Source organism: Chrysochloris asiatica, unplaced genomic scaffold, assembly GCF_000296735.1.
Source record: "Chrysochloris asiatica unplaced genomic scaffold, ChrAsi1.0 scaffold00144, whole genome shotgun sequence".
NCBI classification, from domain to species: domain Eukaryota; kingdom Metazoa; phylum Chordata; class Mammalia; order Afrosoricida; family Chrysochloridae; genus Chrysochloris; species Chrysochloris asiatica.
In genome coordinates, this window is record NW_006408662.1 from 648,054 (window position 1) to 663,694 (window position 15,641).

General features: G+C 36.6%; 1 pseudogene; it reads right to left on the minus strand.

The window, feature by feature from the left end:
• Positions 1-1,073: 1,073 nt before the first annotated feature.
• LOC102835737 lies at positions 1,074-1,483 on the minus strand (annotated as a pseudogene).
• Positions 1,484-15,641: the final 14,158 nt, after the last annotated feature.

Genomic DNA, 15,641 nt, shown 5'->3' on the forward strand with positions numbered 1-15,641 from the left:
TGACTAAATATTTGGAAATAGTTCATCAGTCCTTCTTCCTAATCTGTCTTCATCTGGAAGCTCATCTGAAACCTGTCTATCCTGGGTGACCCTGCTGGTATTTAAAATATCGCTGGCATAGCTTACAGAATCACAGCAACTCACAAGCCACCACAGTATGACAAACTGACAGACATGTGGTGGGTGCCTTGGATTAGAGCCCTTAAATTAGCGCTATTTTTTCATTGATGACTATTATAATTCTGGGATTCACATTTAGGTTTTTAATCCATGCTGAGTTGGTCTTTGTATATGGCGTGAGATAAAGGGCTTGTTTCAATTTTTGAATATTGATTTCCAGTTCTGTCAGCACCATCTGTTGAAGAGACTATGTCTTACACTCTCAAGGTACTTTGACCCTTTGTTAAAGATAAGATGGCTCTATGTGGATGGGTTAATTTCTGGATTCTCAATTCTGCTCCATTGATCTATGTGTCTTTCATTGAAGCTATACCAGGCTGTTTTGACCACTGTAGCCATGTAGAAAAATTTGAAATCAGGAAGTGAGAGGCCTCCAACTTTGTTCTTCTTCTTTTTAAAATTTGCACATCTATTTTATTTCCATTAGAAAAATATTATCTATATAAAGTTTTGGTCCACTTTCATCTTCTTTTCCTCTGCCATTAAACTTAAGTACTTTAATCTTATTCAAGTGAAATCAGAATCATGAGTGAGAACTAAACATATTTTACACTATTAAATTAGTAGGATTTAATTAGGTAAGGTGTGTTATTATTTCTCAAGTAGAGTAAATTATATTTCTGCATGCTGTTTCTCTTCACTTTTACTTTTGTAACTGTGTAATGAGCAAACTTTCTTCCACATTCAGTGATGTGAGTGTGCACAAATGTAATCTTTAACATTAGCAACTGGGTTCATCATCTAATCTTCAATTCCCCGTTATAGGGAATTTCCACAATGATCTTCAGATATTTTAGTTAAATTTCCATTTTGAATATTAATTGTAAAAACTAAGTGTTAATTCAAAAATAGTATGAAAATTCCAGACAAATCAATATTGGGCCCATTTATAGTCATGCTGAGGAGAGTGGTCCTTGGACAGCTATTGCTTCTATCTCAACATGGTCCCCTTTGGGCAAAGCAGCAACTTGGTAAGCACCTCTCGCAAGAAAACTGCTCTTGAAATATTGTGTGTAGGCTTCATTGACAGCAGCGAAGTCATTTATGTCAGTCAGCAACACAGTTATTTTTACCACATTATTGAAGTCACAGCCTGCCGCTTTCAGAATCTCACCCATGTTTTTAAGAGCTTGTTTAGTTTCTTCTACCACCCCTCCTGGCACAAGCTGTCCTTTTGAAGGATCCATACCTAGTTGTCCTGAAATGTAGACATTCCTGTTGACTAACACAGCTTGACTGTAGGGACCAATGACCCCTCTGGGGCTTTTGCAGTGCTGATCACCTTTCTGATGAAAGACGACATGGCTAATACTTTTGGCCAGTGGTCATTGGAAAGTGCAAAACACTCACTATGCCAGCCTCACTCCTCACCGAACTAATCAGCCTTGTTATTGTTTTTTTTCACCTGTCTAAAGAATGTCGTTGAAATCTGGATTGGGATTGCATTATATGTGTAGATTATTTTGGTAGTGTTGACATTTTCACAATGTTAAATCTTCCTATCCAGGTGCATGGTATATTCTTCTATTTTTGTAAGTTTCTTTCGGTTTCTTGTAGTAGAGTTTTGTGGGTTTCTTTGTATGGGTCCTTTGTTTCTCTGGTTAAATTTATTCCTAAATATTTCATCCTTTGTGTGGCTATTGTAAATGGTATTGCTTTCCTAATTTCCTTTTCAGCATTGTCATTATTAATAAAGGGGAATCCATCTGATTTTTTTATGCTGATCTTAGACCCTGCCACTTTGCTGAACCTTCAAATGAGTTCCGGTATTTTTGTTTTTGTGGAGTCTTTGGGATTTTCTATGTATAAAATCATATCATCTGCAAACAGAGTTTTTCTTCCTCTTTGCCAATCTGGTTGCTTTTAATTTCCCTATATTGCCTTATAGCTCTGGCTAAGACTTCCAAAACAATATTGAATAGGAGTGGTGATAATGGACATCCTTGTCTGGTACCTGTTTGCAAGGGGAAGGCTTTCAGTTTCAATCCATTAAGAGTGATGTTAGTGGTTGGTTTTGTATATATGCTCTTAATTATGTTGAGGAATTTCCCTTCAATTCCTACTTTGTTGAGTGTTATTATCAGGAATGGAAGTTGGATTTTTTCAAATGCCTTTCTGCATCAATTGATATGATCATGTGGTTCTTTTCCTTTTTCTTATTTATATGGTGGATTACATTGATTGTGTTTCTAAAGTTGAACCATTTTTGCATCCCTGGTATGAATCTCACTTGGTCATGTATTATTTTTTTTGATGTGTTGTTGAATTCTGTTGGCTAGGATTTTGTTGAGAAGTTTTGCATCTATATTCATGAGGAATATTGGTGTATAATTTACTTTCTTGGTGATGTCCTTCCCTGGTTTTGGTATGAGTGTTATGCTTGCTTCATAAAATGTATTAGGGAGTTTTCCATCCTCTTCTATATTCTGTAATAATTTGAGTAAAATTGGTGACAGCTCTTTCTTGGATATTTGATAAAACTCACCAGTGAAGCCATCTGGACCTGGACTTTAATTGGTTGGGATTTTTTTTTTTTGATGACCTGGTCAATTTCTTCCTTTGTTATAGGTCTGTTCAAATTTTATACTTAACTCTGTGTAAGTTTAGTTAGGTCGTGCTTTTCTAAAAATGTATCCATCTCCACTAGGTTTTCAAATTTATTGGAGTCCATCTCTTCATAATATTCTGTTATTATCTTTTTTATTTCTATTGATTCCACTGTGACATCACCCATGTTGTTTCTTATGCATGTTATTTGTGTCTTCTCCCTCTGTCCTTTCGTTAGTTTTCCCAATGTTTTGTCGATTTTTCTTAATTCTTTAAAAGAACCAGCTTCTTGTCCTGTTGATTCTTTCTATAGTTTTTCCATTTCCTGTCTCATATATTTTGGCTCTAATCTTTATTATTTCCTTTCTTCTGTTGACTGTAGGTTTACTTTGCTGGTCTGTTTCTAGTGGTTGGGGATGTTATGTTAACGTGTTGATTTTGGTTCTTTCATCTTTTTGGATGTGTGCATTTATTGCAATAAACTGTCCTCTCAGCACTGCTTTTGATATGTCACAAAGATTATGGTATGCTGTGTTTTCCTTCTCATTTGTTTTTAGGAACTTTGTGAATTCATGTTTATTTTCTTCTACTACCCAGTCATTTTTCAGCAAGGTATTATTCAGTTTCTGTGTGTTGACTATATTTCCTTATTTCCCTATTGTTGATTTCTAATTTTGTAGCATTGTGGTCTGAGAAGATTCTTTGTAGTATTTTGATATTTTTATATTTATGGAGGCTTGTTTTGAAGCCTAACACATGGTCTGTTCTGGAGAATGTTCCATGTGCACTGGAAAAGAATGTATTGTGCTGTTGTTGGGTTGAATGCTCTGTTCACATCTATGAGGTCCAGTAGGGTGATTGTGTTGTTTAGTTCCTCTGTGTCTTTGTTGAGTTTCTTTCTGGTTGTTTTATCCATTTTTGAAAGTGGTGTATTAAAATTGCCCACTATTATTGTAGAGTTATGTATTTCTTTCTTTAAATGTTTTAGTTTGTTTTATAAATTTTGGAGCTCTTTCATTGGGATCATAGATATTTATTATGGTTATGTCATCTTGTCCAATTGTTCCTTTAATTATGAGATAATGTCCATCTTTATCTAGTATGCTGGTTTTTGCCTTGAAGTTTATCTTATCAGAGCCACTCCTGCTCATTTTTTGTTGCAATTAGCTTGGAAAGTTTTTTCATCCTTTGACTTTTAGTCTGTTTTTGTCTTTGTGTCTAAGTGTGTCTCTTGCAAACAACATATTGAAGGATCTTGTTTTCTTATCTATTCTGCCATTCTCTGTCTCTTAACTGGTGTATTTAATCCATTTATATTCAGTGTAATTAATGATTTGTTGTTTTTGTGAAGTGCTATTGAGTCAGTTCCGACACATAGTGACCCTGTGTAGGGTTCCTCAGGAGCAGTTGGTGAGCTTGAACTGCTGACCTTGTAGTTCAAATGACTTTGCAGTCTGGTGCATTAACCCCCAGTGCCACACCAGAACTACTAATTATTGATGTTGCTATTGGTAAGTGCTGTTGAGTTGGCTCTGACCCATAGTGACCCTGAACAGGGTTTCTGAGGCTATAAATCTTTATGGGAGCAGAAAGTCTCATCTTTCTTCCATGGAGCAGCTGGTAGTTTCGAACTGCTGACTTTGTGGCTCACAGCCCGTTTTGTAACCACTACGTTAATTATTGATGTTGTTGTTTGTTGTTGTTATGTGCCGTGGATTCGGTTCCAACTCATAGCGACCTTGTACAGGGTTTCCAAGACTATAAATCTTTATGGAAGTAGAAAGCCTCATCTTTCTCCTACAGAACAGCTGGTAGTTTCAAACTGCCAACTTTGAGGTTAGCAGCCCGATTTGTAACCACTACGCTACTTTATGTTTGGTGTTTTTTTGTGTGTGTGGTGTTGCTGGTTTCTTTGTTCTGCATGTCTTCCTGTGCTGAGTTCATGTTTTTTGTGTTCTTTCTTGTCAGTTTCTTCATAGTTTTAATGTTTCCATGTTCTTCTTGGATTTTCAGTTTCTTGGTATTTTGTGATGTATTAATTTTCTTTGAGGTACCTTATATTCTATTAACTTTATCCTCCATTTAAGACAGACTATTTTACCTTTTTTTTTTTTAAAGTTTTTATTATGGATTGAGTGAAAGTTTACAGGGCAGATCATCAGTTTTACATTCAACAAATCATACACCTTGTTTCATTACAATGGTTATAATCCCCTCCATGTACCCTTAATTAAAAATATTCCTCTCCACTCACTTTAGCTTTTTTTAAAAAACAACAACACTCAGGCATATATAATAATTTACACCTTCAAAGGGCACATTCTGCAAGTCAGCCTCTTGGCCACCAGCTCATAGTCCCTCTCTTCCCATGAGTTTAGAGTCCTCAGCCGCTCCCCCTCTCCATGACTTCATCTTTACCTCCATCTCTGGTGTCGCTGCTTCTCTGGAAAAGGTCCTGCTTTCCACTTGTGCTGCTCTTCTCCCTTGATGGTCCTAGGGTCCTCTGTTTCTGGATGGGACTCAGGATTCCACCTAAGGTCCTATACTCTGCAAAGGCTCTGCAAGAGAACTATTTCACTGGGCAAGTTCTAGAACCCCTTTTAGGTATTCCAATCAGTTATAGGCTGAAGACGGGCTTACAAGCTTTCTATAATCATATTTCACGGGATTTTTTTCTATCCCACTCACATGTCTATTTTACAACAGTAGACAAGGGAAACCAACATTCATAAGGCAGCCAAGCATCTTAGTATTATTTCCCCTCTTCAAACTATGCCTAGATCCCTGTATCACAGCGCCCTGTTCCAGAATGCTGCATTCTTAAGTTATTCCTTTTCATGTTGTCCAACATGAATCTTAGTCCTTCTTTAGATTTTTTTAAATCCTTTTTTCTGCTTGCTCTTCTGTCTTAGTAGTGTTGAGAGATTTATATTCTAGCTCACTAGTTCTGGATTCTATCTCTTCAATTCTACTCCTTTGCCCTTCAGTGTGTTGTCCATTTCTGATATTCTATTATTAATCATTTGGACCTCTTTCTTTAGGTTTTGAATTTTTCCACTGCTGTATCTATCTTATTTGATTGTTCCTGTAGTGCTTTCCTGACTTCTTCCTTATTTTTCTCAACTCCATTATATAGTGTTTTGATACATTTTATAATCATTTTTTTAAATTCCTTCTCAGGTATTTCCAAAGCCTACCCATCTTCCAGTATGGAATGTAGGTCTAGTTCCAGCTCATTTGCCTCAGTCGCTTTATTTTGGTTCTGGACATGTGCTGATATGGTCATCTATTTCTGTTTGTTGGGCATATTTAGGAGTTAGCTATGGCCTTAACACTTAGATGGAAGTGTATTTTGGTATTTGTATGCTTTCTGATTGCCTCCAGGTAAGTGTGATCAGGAGATGGGCTTCCCTTTTCACTCTTCTTCCTTTATCTCCGTGGTTCTGTCAGGCATCCATGGCTGCTCTGATACTTCTCCTGCTTGTTCTTACCCAAGACGGTGGCACTGGGAGCAGCTGAGCACCTTGGATTAGAAAGGACTGGATTTCTTGCTTCTGCCCAAATTCCTCTGGCTATAAGACTTCTAACCTTCTAAATATTCTTTTATATGTGGTTCAGAGTTCTGGGACCATCTCTTGAGCCTGCTTGGTCTGGTATTCTGTGTTGTTGCTGACAAAGCTCCTACTGCACTTCCACCCTCTCTGCCATCTTTCTTGTTCCCCCTAAGACAGTCTATTTTATCTCATAATCTCGCTGACCTTCTCACCACCTGGATTACTGTTACTATGTGTTTAACTTCTTTCACATTGTAATTGTTTTGATCATAGACTGACCTCCCAGATCCTCTGAGTTTGTTCTTATATCTGTTCTCGATTTTTCTATTTGTCGATTGAGTTCCGGGTGGTGCTGCCACATGTGTCAATCTCTGGTTGTTATCGGTTCTTGTTGCTTCTCAATCCACAGATCTCCCTTTAGGATGTTTTGCAGCTCAGGGTTGGCTTTGGCAAAATCTCTTAGCTTCCGTTTATACTGGAATGTTTTGATTACATTGTTGTATTTGATTGACAGCTTCGTTGAATAGAGGATTCTTGATTGGAAGTTTTTCTTTCAGGGTTTTATATATGTCTCCCCATTACCTTCTTGCCTGCATGGTTTGTGCTGAGAGATCCAAGCTTAATCTGATTTACTTGCCTTTGTATGTAACACTTCTCTTTTCCCTAGCTGCTTTCAGGATTCTCTCTTTATCTTTCATTTTAGAAACCTTGGTTATTATATATCTTGGTTATTTTCTTTTGGGATCTATTCTTCCTGGGGTTCGTTGAGATTCTTGAATGCTTATCATTTTGTTTTTTAGGATGTTTGGGAAATTTGCTTCTAGAAGCTCTTCAACTATCTCCTCTGAGGACTTCTCTGATTTTTCTTGTTCCAGAATGCCAATAATTAATAAGTTATTCCTCTTGATGTTGTCCAGCATGAATCTTAGACCTTCTTTGGATTTTTTTAAAATCCTTTTTTCTTCTTGTTCTTCTATCTTAGTAGTACTGAGAGATTTGTCTTCTAGCTCACTAGTTCTGGCTTCCATCTCTTACATTCTATTCTTTTGCTCTTTCAATGTATTGTCCATTTCTGATATTCTATTATTAATCATTTGGACCTCTTTCTGTTGGTTTTGAATTGTTTCCAATGTTATATCTGTCTTATTTGATTGTTCCTGTAGCACTTTCCTGACTTCTTCCTTATTTTTCTCAACATCTTTGTAATTGTTTTGCTACATTTCATTATCATTTTTCTGAATTCCTTCTCAGGCATTTTCAAAGCCTGCCCTCCTTCCAATATAGAGTGTAGGTCTACCTCTAGCTCATTTGTCTCAGTCGCTTTTTCTTGTTTTTGGACATGTCCAGAGATGGCCATCTGCTTCTTTTGCATATTCAGTAGTTAGCTGTGACCTTAATACTTAGATGAATGTATGATGATATTTTGTTATCCTTTCTGATTGCCTCCAGGTAGATGTGATCAGGAGATGGGCTTCCCTTTTCACTTTTCTTATTATTCAATGCAGCATAACTGTCACAGGTGTTGGCTGCCTACCTACTGTATGGCAGTTGGAATTGGTTCTTGCCTGGATGGCAGGATTTTATAGGGTGTGATGGTAGCTTTACTATATGACCACAATTTGACCACAATTCTTAGGTAATATAGGGAGAGAAAGAGCCCCCTAAAGATAAAGAGGGGACAAAAAAAACCAAAACAACATTAAAAAGACAGATTGTATACTGTAGTCTATAATCACAAAAAAAAAAAGAGAAGAGGGGGTAAAAAAAAATTCTGTAGCCAAATATAAGTATGACTTTAATGTCCCTCTCTAGGTTTATTACCTTCAAGGCCACCTAAGAAATTTCAATATGCCACTGTTGGTCATTAAGACATAACTCAAGATTTAATTTTCGGTGTGTTTCCTTTTTAGTCTGTATGTCTCTCACTCTACAACTGCTGTTCAAACTGAACAGTGATAAACAGTTCAGGGCTGGCTGTGGCCATTTTACTCTGGTGTTTGGTTTTAAGCAGGGCCTCTCCCTTTAAATTCTTAGCAGATCTGTGCACATGTGTAATAGAACCATCTGGGTGGGTGGGGGTCCACTCACTCAGGCACCTCCCTGGGGTTGTGCAGATAGTGAGAGAACAATAAACAGATACCAAAAAAAAAAAAAAAGAAAGAAAGAAAGAAAAGAAAAGAATGTTCACACTTTTATCTGTGCTGATCGGTGAGGCGTCTGTGGCTGATCTGATCCTTCCCCTGCTCAGTCTTGCCCAAGATGGCTGTTCTTGGAGCCGATGAGCCTGGCGGATCTCAGAAAGCACTAGATTTCTTTCTTCCACTGCAAATTCCACTGGCTTTAAGCCTTCAAACTTTCTACATATAACTTTATTTGTGGTTCAGAGTTCTGGGACCATCCCCTGAACCTGCTTTATCTTGTATTCTGTGTTATTGCTAATGGAGATCCTCACTGCACTTCTTCCTAGCCTGCCATCAAGTCCCACCCTCCACTCTCTGTCTCTTAACTAGTGCATTTAATCCATTGACATTCAATGTAATTATCGATAGGTATAAATTAATTGCTGTCATTATGTTAGTGTTTTCATGGTGCTCTTGTTTCCTTTGTTCTGTATTCCTTCCTGTGCTGAGTTCATCTTTTTTGTGCTGTTTCTAGTTGGTTTCTTCTTAGTTTTAATGTTTCCATGTTCTTCTTGGATCTTCATTTTCTTGGTATGCTGTGAAGTATTAATTTTCTTTGAGATTATTGTACAACCTACTAACTTTACCCTCCATTTAAAATAATCTATTTTATCCTGCAATCTACCTGATCTCCTCACCATCTGGATCTCGGTTCCTATTTTTTTCTCTTCTTTGACATTGTATTGTTTTGACTACCATGACTATATAGTAGATTTTGAGTCCAGAGAGTATGAGGCTTGCTACTTCCTTCTTCTTCTTTAGTTGTTGTTGTTGTTGTTAAGTACCATCGAATCAGTTCCAACCCATAGCGACCCTGATAGGGTTTCCAAGGAGCAGCTGGTGAGCTTGAACTGCCTACCTTGCAGTTCAAATGGCTTTGCAGTCTGGCACACTGTTGTGTTGTGAAGTGCCATTGAGTCAATTCCGACCCATAGCGACCCTGTAGAGGGTTTCCAAGGAGCAGCTGGTGAACTTGAACCACCGATCTTACAGTTCAAATGCCTTTGGAGTCTGGCGCATTAGCCCACAACAAACTGGTGTCTAGTTTTTTTTCCTCTTTAAAGAATAATGATGGAATCGGGTCAGGATTGCATTATATCTGAAGATTGCTTTGGGTAGTATTGCTATTTTAACTGTTAAATCTTTCTGTTCCTGAGCCTAGCATATTATTCATGTATATAGGTCTCTTTTGTTTTCTTGTAGTAGTGTTTTGTCATTTTTTTTATATCTCTGGCTATATTTATTATAAAGTACTTTATCTTTTGGATGGTTATTGTAAATGATATTGTTTTCATTGTTTCCTTTCCAGAGTTGTCTTTGTTAGTGTAAAGAAATCTGGTTGATATTTGTATGTTCATCTTTTACCCTGCCACTTTATTGAATCTTTCAAGTAGTTTACTTGTTCCAGTAGTTCACTTGTTTAGTCTCTGGGATTTTCTATGTTGTTGTTGTTAAGTGCCGTTGAGTCAATTCTGACCCATAGCAACCCTGTATAGAGTTTCTAAGGAGCAGCTCGTGAACTTGAACTACTGACCTTGCAGTTCAAACAACTTTGCAGTCTGACACATTAGCCTACAGTGCCTCACCAGGACTCTGGGAGTTTCTATAGTGTCATATCATCTGCAAATACAGTTTTAGTTCTTTTTTTCAGTTTGGATGCCTTTTATTTCCTTTCTTGCTGATTCCTCTGGCTAGAACTTTCAGACAGTATTGAATCGGAGTGGGTGATGAAGGGCAAGTCCTGGTGTGGCGCTGTGGGTTAATGCACCAGACTGCAAAGCCATTTGAACTGCAAGGTCAGCTGTTCAAACTCAGCAGTTGCTCCTTGGAAACACTGTATAGGGTTGCTATGGGTCGGATCCGACTCGACGGCACTTAACAACAACAGCAGTCTGGTTTTTAGGGGGTATTTTCAGTCTCTCTCCATTGAGAATAATGTTGGCTATTGGTTTTTGTATATATCCTCTTAATTATTGAGGATTTCCCCTTCTATTCCTATTTTACTAAGCGTTTTTATCAGAAACAAATGTATCAAATGCCTTTACTGCATCAATTGATGTGATAATGGGTTTCTTTTCCTTTGTTATGTTTATGTGGTAGATAATGCTAATTGCTTTGTGTGACTCCCACTTGCTCATTATATATCATTTTTGGATATTCTGTTAGATTCTATTGTCTAGGATTTTGTTGAGATTTTAGTGTCTATGTTCATGAGGGATATTGGTCTATAATTTTCTTTTTAGTGATGTCTGCCTGGTTTTATGCTTGCTTCACAGAATGAATTTGGAGTATTTCATCCTTTTTTATGGTCTGGAATAGTTCCAGTAGAATCAATGTCAGAAATTCTGGTACAGCTCTGTAGGATAAGCACAGGACCGCAAGGTTTGAACTACAATGCTGGTGGTTCAAACTCATGTCACTCCTCGGAAACTTTATACTGGGTCACTATGAGTTGGAATCAACTCGACAGCACTTAACAATAACAATAACATTCTCTGAATGCTGGGTAGAATTCACCAGTGAAGCCCTCTGGGGCAGGACTTTTTTGTTGGGAGATTTTGTTAATGATCTCTTCATTTTCTTCTTTTATAATGCATCTGTTGAATTTTCTACCTCAGCTTGTTAGTTTAGATAGGTGGTATGTTTCTAACAATTCTAAGTTCTCACATTAGTTGGAATATAGTTCCTCATAGTTTTCTGTTATTGTCCTTTTAATTTCAACTTTTTCTGTTGTAACTTCACAATTTCATTTCATATTAATGCTATTTGAATCTTCTCCTTTTCCTTTATTAAATTTCCCAGTGGTTTGACAATTTTATTAATCCTTTCAAAGATCTAAGTTATAGTCTTATTGATTTTTTCTATTGTTTTTATGTTTTCCGTTTTATTTATTTGTGTTCAAATCCTATTATTTCCTATCGTCTGGTGACTGTAGGCTTATTTGGACTGCTCTTTTTCTAACTTTTGGAGATGTTGGATCAAAGTATAGATTTTCATTCTTTTTTTTGACATATGCATCTTTTGTTGTAAATTGTCCCCTTAGTATTGCTTTCGCTGTGTCCCAAAGATTTTGGAATGTTGTATTTTCATTTTTCTCATTTAATTCCAGGACATTCTTCTTTTTCTGTTGTTACATACCAGCGAGTTGGTTCCAACTCATAGTAACCCTGCACATGGTTTCCAAGAAGTGGCTGGTGAGTTTGGACTCCAAAACTTGCAGTTCAAAGTGACCTGTGGTTAAGTGCTTTATCTTATAGCTCCACACCAGGACTCTTCTTCTGTTACCTAGAATTTTTAAGCAGGGTGTTACTCAGTTTCCTTTATTTGATTTTTCCCCTTGCTCTTCCTGTTGTTGATTTCTAATAGCATTGTGATCACAGAAGGTGCTTTGTAGTATCTCATTGTTTTTAAATTTTTTGAGGATTGTTTGTGGCCTAACATATGATTTGTTCTCGAGACTGTTTCATGTGCACTGGAAAAGAATGTGTATTGTGCTGTTGTTGGTTGGAATATACTGTATATGCTTGAGGTCAAGTTGGTTGATAATATTGCTTAGTGCTTCTGTGTCTTTGTTGAGTTTCTGTCTAGTTCTCTCCTTCATTGAAAGTGGTGTGTTAGTGTTGTTTCCTACTTTTATTATAAAGTTGTCTATTTCTCTTTTCAATTGTGTTAAAACTTGATTTATGCATTTTTTTATTATTTCAATGAATGCATAGCTATTTATTATGGTTATGCCCTCTATAATGTCTGTCCTTGTCTCTTTTGCTGGCTTTTGCTTCAGTCTATTCTTTTTCCAGAAATCAATATTATCATTCCTAATCTTTTTTGGTTGCTCTTTTCTTGATTTTGTTAATTCTGTCTTCCATTGATTCAGTTGTACTTTTTAGCCCTTCCAATGCGTTATCTATTTCTAAAGTTTTAGTAATAATCTGGGTTTCCATTTGCTGTTTTATAGTTTCTAATTTTCATTTATTTTGTTAATTTGGTTTTGTGTTATTCTCTTGAATTACTCTAGAATTTTATCTGTGTTGTCTTTTATTTTATTAAGGTGGGTCAAAAACTGTCACTACTCTGACTGTAGAATTTATTTAAATCAGTTTTTAGAAAAGACAAATGCATCATTTTTTTTTGACATTTTCCCCTTACTTTTCAATAAACTGTGATCTGTCAATAAGCTTTCATATTCTCTTATTTAAAAATGGCTTAGGCTGAGTTGGCAAGCCACAAATATTCATCTTCTTCACTTCTTCATCAGAGGTGATTCTTCATCTTCAAAGGACTGTTTTCAGGGGACCAAACATGTAAAAGTCCAATGGAGCAAGATCAGGATTTTAGGGATGGTGATTTATCACCTCAAAACAAAGTTTTTTCAGAGTGCCAACAATATGGACAGAGGTGTATGGATGTGTATTGTCATGCAAGATCAAAATGCCCTTGGATAGCCTGAGAGTAAAAGGCAGAGTATGGGATGGAAGCATTCTCAATTGCTGACCAAGAAAAAGTTCAAAAGTCAACCACTAGCTGGAAAATTGATGCTTACGGTTTTATAGGATTCTCTAGGGACAGTATTGGAACACTAACAGGAAACATGTTCAACAATTAACAGTGCTCGTTACAGTGAGATGCTCACTGAAGAGCTGAAACCTAAACTACAGATTAAACAGAGGACTGTTCTCAAGGGCGTATGATCTTGCATGACAATGCCTGTCCACACACTTCTGCCCACACTGTTGACACTCTACACAGGCTTCATTTTTTGAAAGCAGCCCTTTGAGGATGAAGATTTACCTCTGATGAAGAGGTGAAAACAGCAGTGCATTTGTGGCTTACAGCTCAGCCTAAAACATTTTTTAATAAGGGAATACTTTGGATATGTTATCAGTAGAGACCAATCCCTGGAGAAGGACATCATTCTTGGTAAAATGGAGGGTCAGCAAAAAGGAGGGTTGGATTGACATGGTGATGGCAGCAGTGGATTCAAATGTAACAACAATTGGGAGGATGGCCCAAGCCCAGGCAGCAATTTAGTCTGTGGTGCATAAGATTACTATGAGTTGGAATTGACTTAAAGGCAAACAACAACAACCTAACAACATACGATGCTTGGTTGGTAATATTTTCTTTCATAGTTTTATATAATTCAATTCACTGCCTTCTTGCTTGCATGGTTTCTGCTGAGAATCCAGGGTTTAGTCTTAATGGGTTTTTTTTGTAATTAACTTAGTTTTTCCTAAACTGTTCTTAGGATTTTTCTTTTGTATTTGATTTCAGAAAGTTTGATTATAATTTTCTTTTGGGGTATATCCTATTTGGGATTAGTTTGGCTTCTTTAATGCATAGCTTTCCTTTATTTTTTCACTTCCTGTTCTGAAATTCCAATCACATGGAAGTTATTTCTCTTAATGTTGTCTCACATAATCTTTAGACTTTCTTCAGATTTCTTTTCTTCTTTTTTTCTAATTGTTCTAGCAGATTTGTGTTCAAGCCCATATATCTGACCTTCCATTGATTCAATTCTATTCCTTTGCTCTTTCGTGTATTATCTATTTCTGAATTTTTAGTTTTAGCCTTCTGGATTACTTTTTGTTGTTGTTGTATGATTTCTAATCTTTCCTTTATTTTTTCAGTTTATTCTTGTAATGTTTTCTTGAATTCTTACAAAGTTTGGCTGTGTTTTCTTTAATTTTTGTCTGCAGTTTCTTGATCTTTCTCTCAATCCATTAAAGGTACCTAAATATCCGTTGTTTGAATTCCTTATCAGGTAGCTCCAATATCATTTCTTCTTCAGAAGCACTTAGGTAACTTGTTTGATACATTCTGTCTTATTTCTTTGTGTAAACTGAAATTGTCTGTTGTCTTTGAGACATTGTGGAGTTGTATTAGTACTGAATTGATGATCATATATTAGTGTGTTCTTAGGTACTCACCACCTGTCTTCTGGTGGGTGTGATAGAAACCTGTTTGTTATTCATATAGTGCAGTTCAGGGTGGATTTGGCTAGTGTTGGGTGTTGTCTGTTATTTATCACGTGATACAGAAACTAATAGTGGTCCTAACTCTGTGAATGGGCTGTATGAGGTATGGATTTGGCTGTACCAAATCGTGGGCACTGTTGCTTCACCCATTAGGTGGGGCAAGCAAAAGCAAAAAAAAAAAAAAAAGAACTAACAAAACAAGAGAGAAGAATAAATTTTTAAAAAATCAAGTAATTAGTAAGAAAGGGTTTAATCATTTAAAAAAGAAAATTAAAACAAGGGAAGGTAAAATTAAAAGGAAAAAGAGAAAGAGAGAAGAAGACACAATCAGCAAAACTAGGACGAGAGGAAGAAAACAAGAGAAAGAGAAAAGATAACAGTAAGGAAAAATCAAGTTTTTACAATTACAATTAATGCTGCTACCATGCACAGCTGAATCATATCATCCTATCAGTGTTTTCTACCACCTTCTCTTACCTAGACCCAGCAGTGTAGAAACGTTGTTTGGTGGGAGTTACAGGCTATGACTAGAAGAAACATTAAATAATTCACTATACCACAGTTCACTGCCTGGTTCTTATAGTCATTATCCCTTTCATACATGATGGATTAACTTTCCCTATGTAATTTTAATTGTTCACACTCAGGAAAGCTTGTAAGCCAGCCACTTCATGCCTTTATTGTCCCCCATTTCTCATAGACAATTTCTAAATTGCCAATATCTATTAACCCAGTCCTCTGAGAAGACATACATGTTCCTGAGGTAAAGAATTTTCTGGTCTTAGAACTTCAGGAATCTGCATTCATAAGCAAAATCTAGTCCAGAGCAAGCCATCAAAGTACAGCAATTTACCCCAGCTCACAGTATCAAACATCTTCCTCTGTTGGGTTCTGGTCTATTTAGCCACTCAAACACTTCCAGATACACTAACACATCTTTAACATAACAGTACAGTAACAATAATACATTTATGTGCATTGCAAAGCACCATGTATTTGTTATTATGAACCATGTGTGTGCCTTAAAATTTTAAATGTAATAGGCTTTATAACTGGGTTGCAGGCAAGTTGGACATTAGTAACCTGGTAACTGTCTATGTTCCAAGAACTATCTATTGAAATAATAATTGTTTCCTATTTGAATGGTCATACTATCCCCTCCCCCCCCTTTTTAAATGTTTTATTGTGAATTATGTGATAGTTTA